Source organism: Antechinus flavipes, chromosome 4 (assembly GCF_016432865.1).
Source record: "Antechinus flavipes isolate AdamAnt ecotype Samford, QLD, Australia chromosome 4, AdamAnt_v2, whole genome shotgun sequence".
Classification (NCBI taxonomy): Eukaryota; Metazoa; Chordata; class Mammalia; order Dasyuromorphia; family Dasyuridae; genus Antechinus; species Antechinus flavipes.
In genome coordinates this window covers 326,139,132-326,152,609 of record NC_067401.1, presented here as the reverse complement: position 1 = coordinate 326,152,609, position 13,478 = coordinate 326,139,132, and positions in this window count along the sequence as shown.

Sequence of the window (13,478 nt, the reverse complement as noted above, 5' to 3'; positions counted from 1 at the left end):
GTTAAGAACAAACATAAGATGCTCAAAATTAGAGAGCCACCCAAAATGTTCATAAGTACTATTTATGTTTGAACTGTGGCAGACATTCTGAGCTTATATGAATCTAATCATCCATTGTCAGACACATTATACTTCCACTCTAACATAGTGATGTCATTTTAGTCCTCTTCAAGAACAAAGGACAACAATCAACCAACCAAGAGAGCAATACTATCCTCCTAATTCCTCAGATTTATAATATAGTTGCCCTCTGAGATGTCTCACTTACTCTTACCTCTCATATCTATTTTGTTGTCAAGGTCTGCTGATTTCACCTTTTCAACATCTATTCAATAAGCTTCCTTTTTTCCTCTGATATTGCTACTTTTCTAGTGCTGGCCTTCATTCCCTTACAGCTTGATTATGCCAATGTCCTGCAGATGAGTCTGCCCACCTGAAGTATCTCCTCACCCCAATCCCTGCTCCATTCAGACATCAAATTGGTTATCCTAAAAGGAAGGTCTGACCATGTCTCCTTATTCAGTGAACTTCACTGACTTCCTATCATCATCCCCATGATGAAATAAAATGTTTTCTTTTGCATCCAAAGCCCCTCATAACAGCTCTCTCCTACCAATCTTTATATACCTTATTTGTCACTCTCTGATTCAATGAAACTGCTTTCGTACCTAATTCTCTAATATGACACTTTATTTTTTCTGTTCTGGACATATTCTCTGAATATTCCTCATGCATGGAATCTTCCTTCCTTAAGTTTCCCTATAAACTTTCCTGATTTCTTTTTTTTTTTTTAATCCCACACTTTACTGAAAGTCTTTTTAAGTCCTTTTATTTCAAATACCTTCCTTTGGTGATTTTCTCCCTTTTTATTTTTTATATAGCTCACTTTGAATGCATTTGTTTGCATATTGTCTCCTCCATTAAGTTACAAGTCACCTGAGGGCAAGGCCTATTTTTGCTTCTTTTTCCTATCCTCAGTACTTAGCACAATGCTTGTAACATTAAATTCACTTAATAAATGTTTATTGATTGATTGATATTCCTTGATGCAATAGAGGTAATTTATCTGAGTGTGAAGCTAGAGAATGAAGCTAGAGAAGAACCTAAAGCACAAATATCAGGAACATCTTTCCTTTTGTACTAAATAATGCAAAAAAAAAAAATTAAAAAATTAATTCATCCCAGGCCTGATTAGTGTAAATAATTAATCATTTGAGGTAGCCACATATATTTGTATTTGTACTATTTGAAGTTCTAATTATGTAAAATATGATAATTGGTTCCATCCCCATGGAAATATGCAGTGTAAATTTAAATAATGGGACAATGCCAGGAGATTCATTATTTATGTTAATTGAGACTTAGTTGTACCTGATCACTATCATCATACTATCTGTTGTTTATCTCATAAGAATAAACTCTTATCTTTTTAGTACCCCTTCAAATACTATATATAAGTTTTGAATTATGGCTTAGGCTTAAAATAAGTTTACAATTCCATTAAATATATAGAAATTTCTGACAAACCTACAATGTTCCAGGCAATGGATTATAAATGGACTTTATTATTATTATTATTATTATTATTATTATTATTATAGCTTTTTATTTACATATGCATGGGTAATTTTTCAACACTGATTCTTGTAAAACCTTCTGTTCCAACTCTTCCCCTTCTTCCTCCCACCCCTTCCCAAGATGATAGGTAGTCCAATACATGTTAAATATGTTAAAGCATAAGTTAAATCCAATGTAAGTATAAATATTTATACAGTTATCTTGCTGCACAAGAAAAATCGGATCTAGAAAGAAAGAAAAAAAAGACAGAATGAAAACAAAAATGCAAGCAAATAATAGCAGAAAGAGTAGAAATGCTATGCTGTGATCCACGCTCATTCCCCATAGTCCTCTTTTTGGGTGTACATGACCCTCCTTATTACTGAACAATTGGAACTGGTTTAAATCATCTCATTGTTGAAGAAAGTGATGTCCATCAGTGTTGATTATCCTATAATTTTCTTGTTTCAATGTAGTATGATCTCCTGATTCTGCTCACTTCACTTAGCATCAGTTCATGTCTCTGCAAGCCTCTCTGAAACCATCCTGTTGGTTGTTTCTTACAAAACAATTCCATAGCTTTCATATACCATAATTTATTCAGCCATTCTCAATTAATGGGCATCCATTCAATTTCCAGTTTCTAGCCACTACAAAACAGGGATGCCACAAACATTTTTGCACATGAGGGTCCTTTTCCCTTCTTTAACATCTCTTTGGGATATAAGTCCAGTAGAAACAACTGCTGGATCAAAGAATATGCACAGTTTGATAACTCTTTGAGCATAGTTCCAAATTGCTCTCCAGAATGGTTGAATTCATTCACAAATCCACCAACAATTTATCACTGTCCCAGTTCTACCACATCCCCTTCAACATTTGTCATTATTTTTTCCTGTCATCTTAGCAAGCCTGAGAGGTGGGTATCTCAGAGTTGTCTTAATTTATATTTATCTGACCAATAGTGATTTGGAGGACCTTTTCATGTGACTACAAATAGTTTCAATTTCTTCATCTGAAAATTGTCTGTTCATATCCGTTGACAATTTATCAATTGGAGAATAACTTGATTTCTTATAAATTTGAGTCAGTTCTCTATTTTGGAAATGAGGCCTTTATTAGAACCTTTGAATGTAAAAATGTTTTCTTATTTTATTGCTTCCCTTCTAATCTTGTCTGCATTAGTTTTGTTTGTATAAAAAACTTTTAAACTTATTATATCAAAATTTTCAATTTTGTCATCCATAATTGATCTCTAGTTCTTCTTTGGTCACAAAACCCTTCCTCCTCCACAGGTCTGAAAGGTAATTTATCCTATGTTCTTCTAATTTATTTATAATCTTATTTTTATGTCTAAATCATGAACCCATTTTGACCTTATCTTGGTATACAGGGTTAAGTGTTGGTCAATGCCTAGTTTCTGCCATACTAGTTTCCAATTTTCCCCGCAATTTTTGTCAAATAGTGAATTCTTATCCACAGACTAGGATCTTTGGGTTTGTAAAACATTAGATTGTTATGGTTATTGAGAATTTTGTTCTTTGAACCTAACCTATTCCACTGATCAACTAGTCTATTTATTAGTCAGTACCAAATAGTTTTGATGACTGCTGATTTATAATGTAATTTTACATCTATATAACTAGGCCATCTTTGTTTGATTTGTTTTTTCTTTAGTTCCCTTGAAATACTTGAACTTTTGTCTTTCCAGATGAATTTTGTTGTTATTTTTCCTAGGTTAGTAAAATAGTTTCTTGGGAGTTTGAGTGGTATAGCACTAAATAAATAGATTTTTAAGGTAGTATTGCCATATTTATTATATTCTCTTGACCTATCCAAGAGCACTTAATATTTTTCCAGTTGTTAAGATCTGACATTATTTATGTGGAAAGTGTTTTGTAGTTTTACTCATATCATTCCTGACTTTGCCTGGACAGATAGATTCCCAGATATTTTATACTATCAACAGTTATTTTAAATGGTATTTGAATTACTCTTTGTATCTCTTGCTGTTGGATTTTGTTAATGATATATAAAAATTGTTGATGATTTATGTGAAATTATTTTGTATACTGCAACTTTGCTAAGGTTTTAAATTATATCTAGTTGCTTTTTAGTAAATTCCTTGGGCTTCTCTAAGTATAGCATTATATCATCTGCAAAAAGTGATAATTTGGTTTTCTCATTAACTAATTCAATTCCTTTCATCACTTTTTCTTCTCTTATTGCCAAAGTTAGCATTTATAATACAATATTAAATGTAATGGTGATAGTGGGCAGCCTTGTTTCACTCCTTATCTTATTGATAATGGTTCCAATTTATTCCCATTTCATATGATGCTTACTGATAGTTTTAAATAGATGCAACTGACTATTTTAAGGAAAAGTCTGTTTATTCCTATACTCTCTAGTGTTTTTAATAGAAATGGGTGTTGCATTTTATCAAATATTTTTCTACATATATTGAGATGATCATACAGTTTTTGTTAATTTGGTTATAATCAATTATGCTAATAGTTTTATTTTCTTTTTTGGGGGGCTTTCAAAGAATAAGTGTTAGTTTTTTGTTTTGTTTTGTTTTTATAATAACTTTTTATTCACAGAACCCATGCCAGGGTAATTTTTTCCAACATTATGCCTTGCACTCAATTATGTTCTGATTTTTCCCCTATCTCCCTCCATCCCTTCCCCTAGATGGCAAGCAGTATATCCTAGATACAATATATGTGTTGCAGAACTGAACAGTTCTCTTGTTGCACAGGGAGAATTGGATTCAGATGATAGAAATAACCCAGGAAGAAAAACAATAATGCTACAATTTACATTCATTGCCCAGTATTCTTTCTTTGGGTGTAGCTGCTTCTATCCATCATTGATCAATTGACACTGAGTTAGGTCTCTTTGTCAAAGAAATCTACTTCCATCAGAATACATCTTCATACAGTATTGTTATTGCAGTATATAATGATCTCCTGGTTCTGTACACTTCACTTACCATCAATTCAGGTAAGTCTCTCCAAGCCTTTCTATATTTATCCTGCTGGTCATTTCTTACAGAACAATAATATTCCATAACATTCATATCCCACAATTTACCAACCATTCTCCAATTGATGGACATCTATTCAATTTCCAGTTTCTAGCTGGCTGCCACAAACATTTTGGCACATATAAATCCCTTTCCCTTCTTTAATATCTCTTTGGAGTATAAACCCAGTAGTAGCACTGGTGGATCAAAGGGTATGCACAATTTGATAACTTTTTGGGCAATAATTCCACATTGCTCTCCAGAATGGTTGGATTTGTTCAAAACTCCACCAACCATGCATCAGTGTCCCAGTTTTCCCGCATCCTCTCCAACATTCATCATTATTTTTTCCTGTCATCCTTGCAAATCTGACAGGTGTGTAGTGGTATCTAATTTCAATTTCTTCATCTGAGAATTGTTCATTTTCTTTGATCATTTATCAATTAGAGAATGGCTTGAACTATTATAAATTTGAGTCAATTCTCTATATATTTTAGAAATGAGAAGGCTTCATTTTTCTAACAGAGAGGGAACAGAGACAAATTTATAAAAATAATAGTTGTTGGAATCTTTACAAACTGCTAACTCATTAGAGTTGATAGATTATTGATCTCATCTTACAAGAAGATGTTTTGGACCAGTACCGAAACAAGGTACTAAGTAGAACTAATTGATACAATGCTTGTGTTTACACCTTTACTCATTGGGATTCACAAGTATGGGAGATTCACAAAGTAAACTCTGTAACTTTGTGAATTCACATCTCCCTTGAGGCTCTTAGGGACAGAGAGCACTATGGGAGAAAACCCATAATCCCTCTCTCATATCCCACAATTCCTCTCTTTCATATATAAGATACAGACAGAGGCTCTCAGACAGAATTCGGCCAAATTACATGGAGAGGAGAGTGTCAAGTCAGAAGAAGCCCCGAGTTGGAGTTGAGCTAGAGCCAGGAGAGAATTACTTCGGAAGGCAAAAGAGACAGCTTCAATTTTGTGCTGGCTCTGGAAGCTGAAGAAAGCAGAGGCAGAAGCAAAGGACAAAGCTGCAAGAGCTCTTGGAACCAAGGAGAGAGAGAGGCCTCTAAGAAAAGCTAACTGGTCTATATTGGAGTCAAAAAAGATCTGAACTTTTATCACCTGGTGGATTTGGGATAATTATTGATCTGAACTGATACTAAGGCTGCCTCCAAAAAACCCCCCTGAGAAACCTGCTCTCTTTCCCAGAGAAAAACAATCTCTTATATTATATTTTAAAGAAGAACAAGAACTCCAACAAATAGTCATGCTCATAATCAAAAGATATGATCTGTCTCCAAAGAGTTATTAATGCAAGCATATCCTATGACCTAACCATACTACTACTACTAGGAAGGAATACCAAAAGAGATTTAGGAGGGGAAAAAGAAAAAAACCTACATATACAAAAATTATTCATGGTGGCACTCTTCTCAGGACAAAAAAAAAAAAAATGAAAGAAAGAAAACTGAGGAGATGCCCCTCAATTAGGAAATAACTTAATTAGCTGTGGCATATGTTTGTGATGGAAAATTATTGTTCAATGGGAAATAATGAGCAGGATGCACTTAGGAAAAAAAATCTGCGAAGTCTTCCATGAACTCAAGTAAAATGTACTGTATATAAAGTAACAGTACAATTATCCACAGCTACTCATAAGAACTTATGATGAAAAATCCTATCCATACATGGACAAGGAACTCCTTGTATCTCAATACAGATTGAAACATTCTCTCTCGACTGGCAAGACTTACATGAACTGATGCTAAGTGAAATGAGCAGAATCAGGAGATCATTATATACCTCAACAATAATACTGTTTGAGGATATATTCTGATGGAAGTGGATCTCTTCGATAAAGAGAGCTAATTCAGTTTCAATTGATCAAAGATGGACAGAAGCAGCTACACCCAAAGAAAGAACACTGGGAAATGAATATAAACTGCTTGCATTTTTGTTTTTCTTCCTGGGTTATTTATACCTTCTGAATCCAATTCTCCCTGTGCAACAAGAAAACTGTCTGGTTCTGCACACATATATTGTATCTAGTATATACTGTAACTTATTCAACATGTAAAGGACTGCTTGCCATCTGGGGGAGGGGATGGAGGAAGGGAGGGAAAAATAGGAACAGAAGTAAGTGCAAGGGATAATGCTGTAAAAAATTACCCTGGCATGTGTTCTAGCAATAAAAAAGCTATTAGAAAAAAAAAAAAGAAAAGAAACATTCTCTCTCTCTCTCTTTCTCTCTTCTTTTTAACTCATTTTTTTCTTGAGGGTTTTTATTTTCATTAGAATGGGATATCTACATTTTCTTTCAAAACTTGACTTTTTGCATCTGCAAATGTTTTGCATAACTTTACATGTGGTTTCCTAATTGCGGGTGGGAATAAGGATTTTTAAAACAAATATATATTTATTTATGTCATTGGGGAAAATATTAAATAAATGAATCAAATCTAAAAAAAAACAAGATTAAGGGTATTAATAGTCCAGGGTCAATAGACATTCCATAAAGTTTCAAGATGTAACCTATATTCACCCAGGAAGAAAGTTAATAGTGAACTTAGTTGCATAAACAAATAAATTTGGGGAATTGAAATATAAATAGTAATGAAAATTACTATTGTACCCTAATGTAAATTAAGGCATCTTATTAATGAGCAGTATAAATAAATTGTAGAAGTACACTGAAAAGAAATTAATTGCAAGTTACAGAAACATAGAATTGTTTCCTTTCTTTTCTTTTCTTTTCTTTTCCAGCTCAAGAGGAGAAAAAAGAAATGTTGCATCCGGACTTTTTCTCAGCATTTCATGATGTTGTGATATCATATTCCACTGTCTCTTTTTTTTTTTTTTTTTAATTCTACCCTCTTGTGAAGAAATGGTCCTCTTGATCCTTCCCTCTTTTTCTTCTGTTTACATTCATATTTACACAGATGTATGCTTATTGATTTATACATATATGTACATGCATGTATGTGTTTGTATGTGTACTTGTAATATAGGTGGGTAGATAGATTGTTTATCCCAACTTCTGTCTTCTTCAGCAGATTAATTTGTGCCCACTGTCAAGGCAAACATGCATCATCACTTTGACTAAAATTTTCACTGAAACTATGATGGAAATAGCTTATGATTCTGAAACCAATACTCTACAATATCACATATATTCTAAAGCACCAAACCTAGTTTTAGCCCAGTCCTTGCAGTCATAATTGAGAAAAAAAATCATTATGGAAACATGACCAAACTTCCTCATTATTGTGAGTAATACAATAAGCACCTCCAAGTGGAATGGTTCTTTTTTTTTTTTTTTTCAGTCTAGACCTTACTGTCATGATATGGAAAAGCAACAACTCCCATGGAGAAGTCAGCTATCTCTTCAATTGTCAACAAAACATCACTCACAAGTGAGAGAAGCCAATTTAGCTGAAGTACCAAGGAGCCTTGAGGGAGATACAGAGGAAAGTTCCAAGAAAGTCAAACCAACACCTTTGCTTTAACCATCATCTCCCCTCAGACTTTAATACTCTGAATACAAGAGGAATGGGAATAATGATGCTTCAGCCCAGTGTCCACACCCATCTTCTTGGGAATCAATTATTTTCAAGATGTAAAACAGCAATTGTTCTGATAGGTGTTATGATAATATCTACTTTAGAAAATAAAGTTCTTATCAATGACATCCATGGGATTCTCACATAATTCAGCATTAGAAATCGAGATAATTTTATTTGTGGATGTGACATAACATAATCTGCATTACCATCTGTTTTAATGTTTAAAATTTTAATATTAACATAATATTTATTATTAATATATCACATTATAATATCAATTATTAATTAATATAATAATATTTTAATATTTAACCTAAGGAATATGATGGTTTCCATCTGATTTCCACCTGAATTTTTTTCTTTAATAGAGTAAGAAGAATGGTGCCTTTAGAGGGAAGTTCTGAAGAGAACTTAAAAATTTTTATCATAAGCAAATCATAAAAATAACTTTAAAATCCTTTCAGTTTCTTACAAGACCTAATGTACTTTAAATGATTTCATTTGTTTCATTTTTTTCTGTTATTGGTGAATTTTATGAATCATACATTGTCTTAAAAAATGCTACCTGTATATTCATTGATGAATGATAATCAGCTATTTCAATAACAATACTAGTTCTTTTTATGCTTTTTCTATATATTGTGATGATTTTTCTTTAGAATAAACATGAAAATGAAAATTTTCTTTATGACCAAAGATCTAGATCTTTGATAGTCCCTGGTAATATTATTTTCATTATGCTATATGATTATTGTTGTTGGAGCATTAAGATTTCTGAAAAAAATGAAGCTGTCGACTACCCAAATTGTAATGAAAAACATCTGCTAAGAATGAATGGGCCATAACAAATGACAAAGAGGAATTCTGCTAAACAGCGTTAAGGGGAATTTAAATAAAAATATGATCAGGAGAAGAAAAAATGGGTTGATCTTGTAATGAGAGCTAGCAATAACTGAGAGATAGCTCACATATTCAATCGGTATTCATGGAATACAAGACAAAATAAAAACTATAAAAACTTTGTATGGATATGCTATGACAAATTTTTGGGAGGATATATGAAAAAATTATGCAAGGCATTAGTCAAATTATAGATTTGATTGATTGGATGTTGCTTTTCATTCTCATAGAGGAAGAAAATGATATCACTATATTAGAATCAAATTACAATTTGCTGATTAGACTAATATGAACTCCTAATATACTGTCATAGGTCAGACATAAGTAGATTATTTGGAGAGAATCTTCTAACTTTGAGTATGTCTTGTTTCTTTTTAGCTACTTCAATTTTGTTTGGCTTATAAAGCATTGCATCTTTTCTAATAAAGGGCATGCTATGCTGAGCAATCCTGTGCTAGCATATCCCATGTTATTCAATCAAATATAAAAATTTTGAGAGACTTTTGAAAGTGTCCCCGTATTGCTTTTTCAGAGCACCACATGAGGGCTTGTTCTGTGTGAGCTCTCCATAAAAGTCTTTTTGGCAAATATGCATTTGGCATCTGATAAATGTGACCAGTCTAACAGAATTTCTCTCCCTGTATAATATTTGAATTCTTGGTAGTTTATTTTGAGAAATGACCTTAGTGTCTGGTATCTTATTCTGCTTGCTCATCTTCAGAATCTTCTTAAGACAATTCAAATGGAAGCAATTATGTTTCCTGAAATGGAGTTGGTAAATAGTCTAGGTTTCACTAGCATGCAACAATGAGGTCAGCATGATGTCTCTGATGACCTTCAGTTTGGTAGTTAATCAAATACTTCTCCTCTTCCATATTTCCTTCAGAAACTCCCAAAGGTTCTATTACCAATGTGGACATCCCCAGAAAATACTGTCAAGGGAAGTAAGTGAGCTTATCTACAGCATAAAATTGTCTCCATTTGCTATAATCAATGGTTTCACATATGGATGATGTAGTGCTGGCCGGTGGAGTGCCTATGTTTTCTTAATGTTAATTGTAATGTTCTGGCTAGCTTTCTGGAGGGCTCAGGGCCAGCCTTGGTTTCAGCAGAATAATCATCACAAAAATAGCCAGGAATAAAGTGCAAAAGTCTTTATTGTCTCCTTCACAATCTGTCTCCTTGCCTGGTGCCTGGGCTAGCTTTCTGAGGGACTTTCAGATAGGTCTTGGTCTCAATGGAGGAATGCAGGAGAACAGGCGAGCCACCAGGATGGTGGAAGATGGAATGTCTCTTTCCCAGTCCTTGTTGGCTCCTATATGCTCTATTATAAATACATTATCATAGATGTCAATTTTGTAGAATAGGTGTCAATCTGGTAGAACTATATTAAGTACTAAGTACATGTAAACTAGAGAATCATCATCTTAATTCAACTGAGTCAATACCTTGTTTCAAGTATAGTTCTCCAGAGTTCTACCCTTTACAATTAATAGTGCCAATTTTAATTTTATATATACATATAGAAAATATATAAAACATATATAAATTATATTATTAATAATAATTAATTAAATATGCCAAATTAGCACAAGCAGGAGCAAAGAAATTCATACTTTGTTCCAGTTTAGCTTCAGAGGCTGCCTTGAGGGCACAATCATCTGAAAACCAATATTGTAACTATTTCAAGTTGGAAATTTATCATTGATGTGATAATTGATCTTGATGCCCTATTTGTCCTCACTGAAGACAATTTCCATCCCAAAGATATAATAAAATAGGAAAAGTACCCACATATTCAAAAATGATTTAGCAGCTCTCTTTGTGGTGGCAGAATTTTGGAAAATGAGTAGATGCCTATCAATTGGGGAATGAATGAATAAATTATGGTACATTACATACATACACTTATGTGTGCATGTATGTGTACATATGCATAGATAGGAATGTATAGTGTGTACTATAAACTAAATATAAAAGTTAATGTTCAAAGAGAAAAAAGTTAATTGAGAGATTCTCTGTATTGTTTCTTTGATAAAGGCCTTATTTCCAAGATAAATGAGGAACTAATTAAAAGTTATAAAAAATAAAGCCATTCTTCAATTGAAAATAGTCAAAGGATATGTAAAGACATTTTTAAAAGGAAAAAACCCAAGTTGTCTATAATCATATGAGTATAATGCTCTAAATCATTAATAATCAGAGAAATGCACATGAAAAGGTTTTGAAATTCCATCTCACAACTATCAGACTGGTAAATTTTGGGGAAAAGGCACTGACACTGGGAAATTTCCCAGAAAACGGAAATATTGATATACTATTGATAATGTACAGTGACTTGTGTATTAATTTAGATATTCTATTAATTTTCATGATTTGGAATTATGCCCCCAAGTTACTATATATTTGCTGATCTATAACCCAAAATATCAAAGAAAGAGGACAAAGGTACTATACATACAAAATTTTTATTTTGTATAAATATTATTGTATAAATATTAATAGTGTTATGGAATTGAGTACTATGGTAGTGTCCATCAGTTAGAGAATGACTGAAAAATTATGGCATATGAATATAACTTAATACAGTTGTGTTATTAGTAAAGTTCAAAAAGAATTTTAGAGAAACATGCTGCAGAATAAAATTAGCAAAATACTAAGAACAACTTATACTATAATATTAACATTGCAAAGACAAACCATTTTTAAAGATTCAATAACTCTTATTGACTCATTTATTGTGATTCCAGAGAACTGATGATGAAGCCATCACTTCAAAACAGACAGATGATAGGCCATTATATAGAATGAGACATGAATTTGATGTGGCCCATTGTGGACAGTACTGTTGCTTGACTACACATATTTTTTGCAAGGATTTTATTTTTATTTCCCACTAACCCCAGTGGGGATGGAAGAGAGAAATTGGAAAAAAAATTAAGAGTACCTAATTGTACTTGGTAGATTAACATTTATTAACCCAAATGAAGTACGTGTTCAGATACTGAAAAAAAATTGCAACTATGATTGCTGGGTTTGTATAAATGATATAGAAGCAGCATAAATAATAGGAAATGTAATAAGATTAAAATGTCTAATATCTATTTTTTTTAAAAATCAGATTCAACAAATTACAAGTCTGTGAACTTGACATATTACTAGGAAAACACTAGGATTGTGCATAAAGTTATAGTTTACAAATCCTTAGAAATGGAAAATGTTGATTATACATGAACATCAAAAATTATTTATGTTAGACTAATCTACTTTTCTGACAAAATAACTAGTAAGTTCGAGGAATGTTAAGTTTTAGTTTATCTTAGCAAAGGTTTTAATACATACCATAAATTTTAGATAAGATGAAGAGTTGAGTAAAAGATGATAATATAATTAGATGAATTTTATAATATTTTGATGGCTGACTCAAACAGAAGTAGTTAATTACAATTCATCTTTTGCATAGTAACACGACTCTTATTGGATACCCAAGAAATCAATGACTGACTGGCTGTGCTCTTTAACATTTTAACCTATGACTTAGATAAAGACTAAGATTGTTCATATCAAATTTTCTGCTGATATTCTTCTGATGACAACATGGAATGGTAGCTAATATGGTGGATAATTGAATCAGAATGCCAAAAGTTCTAGACTAGTGTAAACATTGAGCTTAATTTAATAAATTCAAATTCAGTAGCAGAAAGTATAAAATATTAGATGGGAAGAAAAATAAATCGATTTCAAAAACAAATTATTGGTGAGGCATAAGCATGTCTGGGGGGGGGAAGCATTTTAGCTAACTGAAAGCTCAATGTAATTTGTTCTTATGATTTTATGGAGAATCGCCCTCTACACCCCCCCAAAAAAAAAAAAGCAAATGCAGAATTAAGATAAAGCCAGAAAGGAATAAGGAAACGATAGTTCCAGAATTCATAGATTATATCCAGAATATTGTGTTGAGTTTTAGGTGTCAGTTTAAGAAAAAGATAAACTTCAGAGTTTAAAAAGTTAACAAGGATATTCAAAAACATTAATTTGAAGATATTGATCTTATTTAGTTCGAAAATGAATAAATATGGGAGACATTATGAGAAAGAGGGTTTGGAGTCATTTGCCTTCAAGTGAAAACCTATGACAGTATAATCATTTGGCTCTTCTGCAGGGGTCTTAATTCATTACTCTTTCCAATTTCCTCGTTTTATAAATGAAGATACTGAAGTTGAGAGGTAAAAGAACTTGTTCATGTTCACTGAGTCAATTAATGGTAAAGATTAGAGACTGTCTCTTTAGTCTTTCTAATTGAGATTTTCTCTAAATCATGTTCGCCCTTTTTTATGCAAGAAAAATTCTTCTAATTGGGGATGGAATAAATAGATAATTATAAACACAATGAATTTTGAGAGATGAAATTAA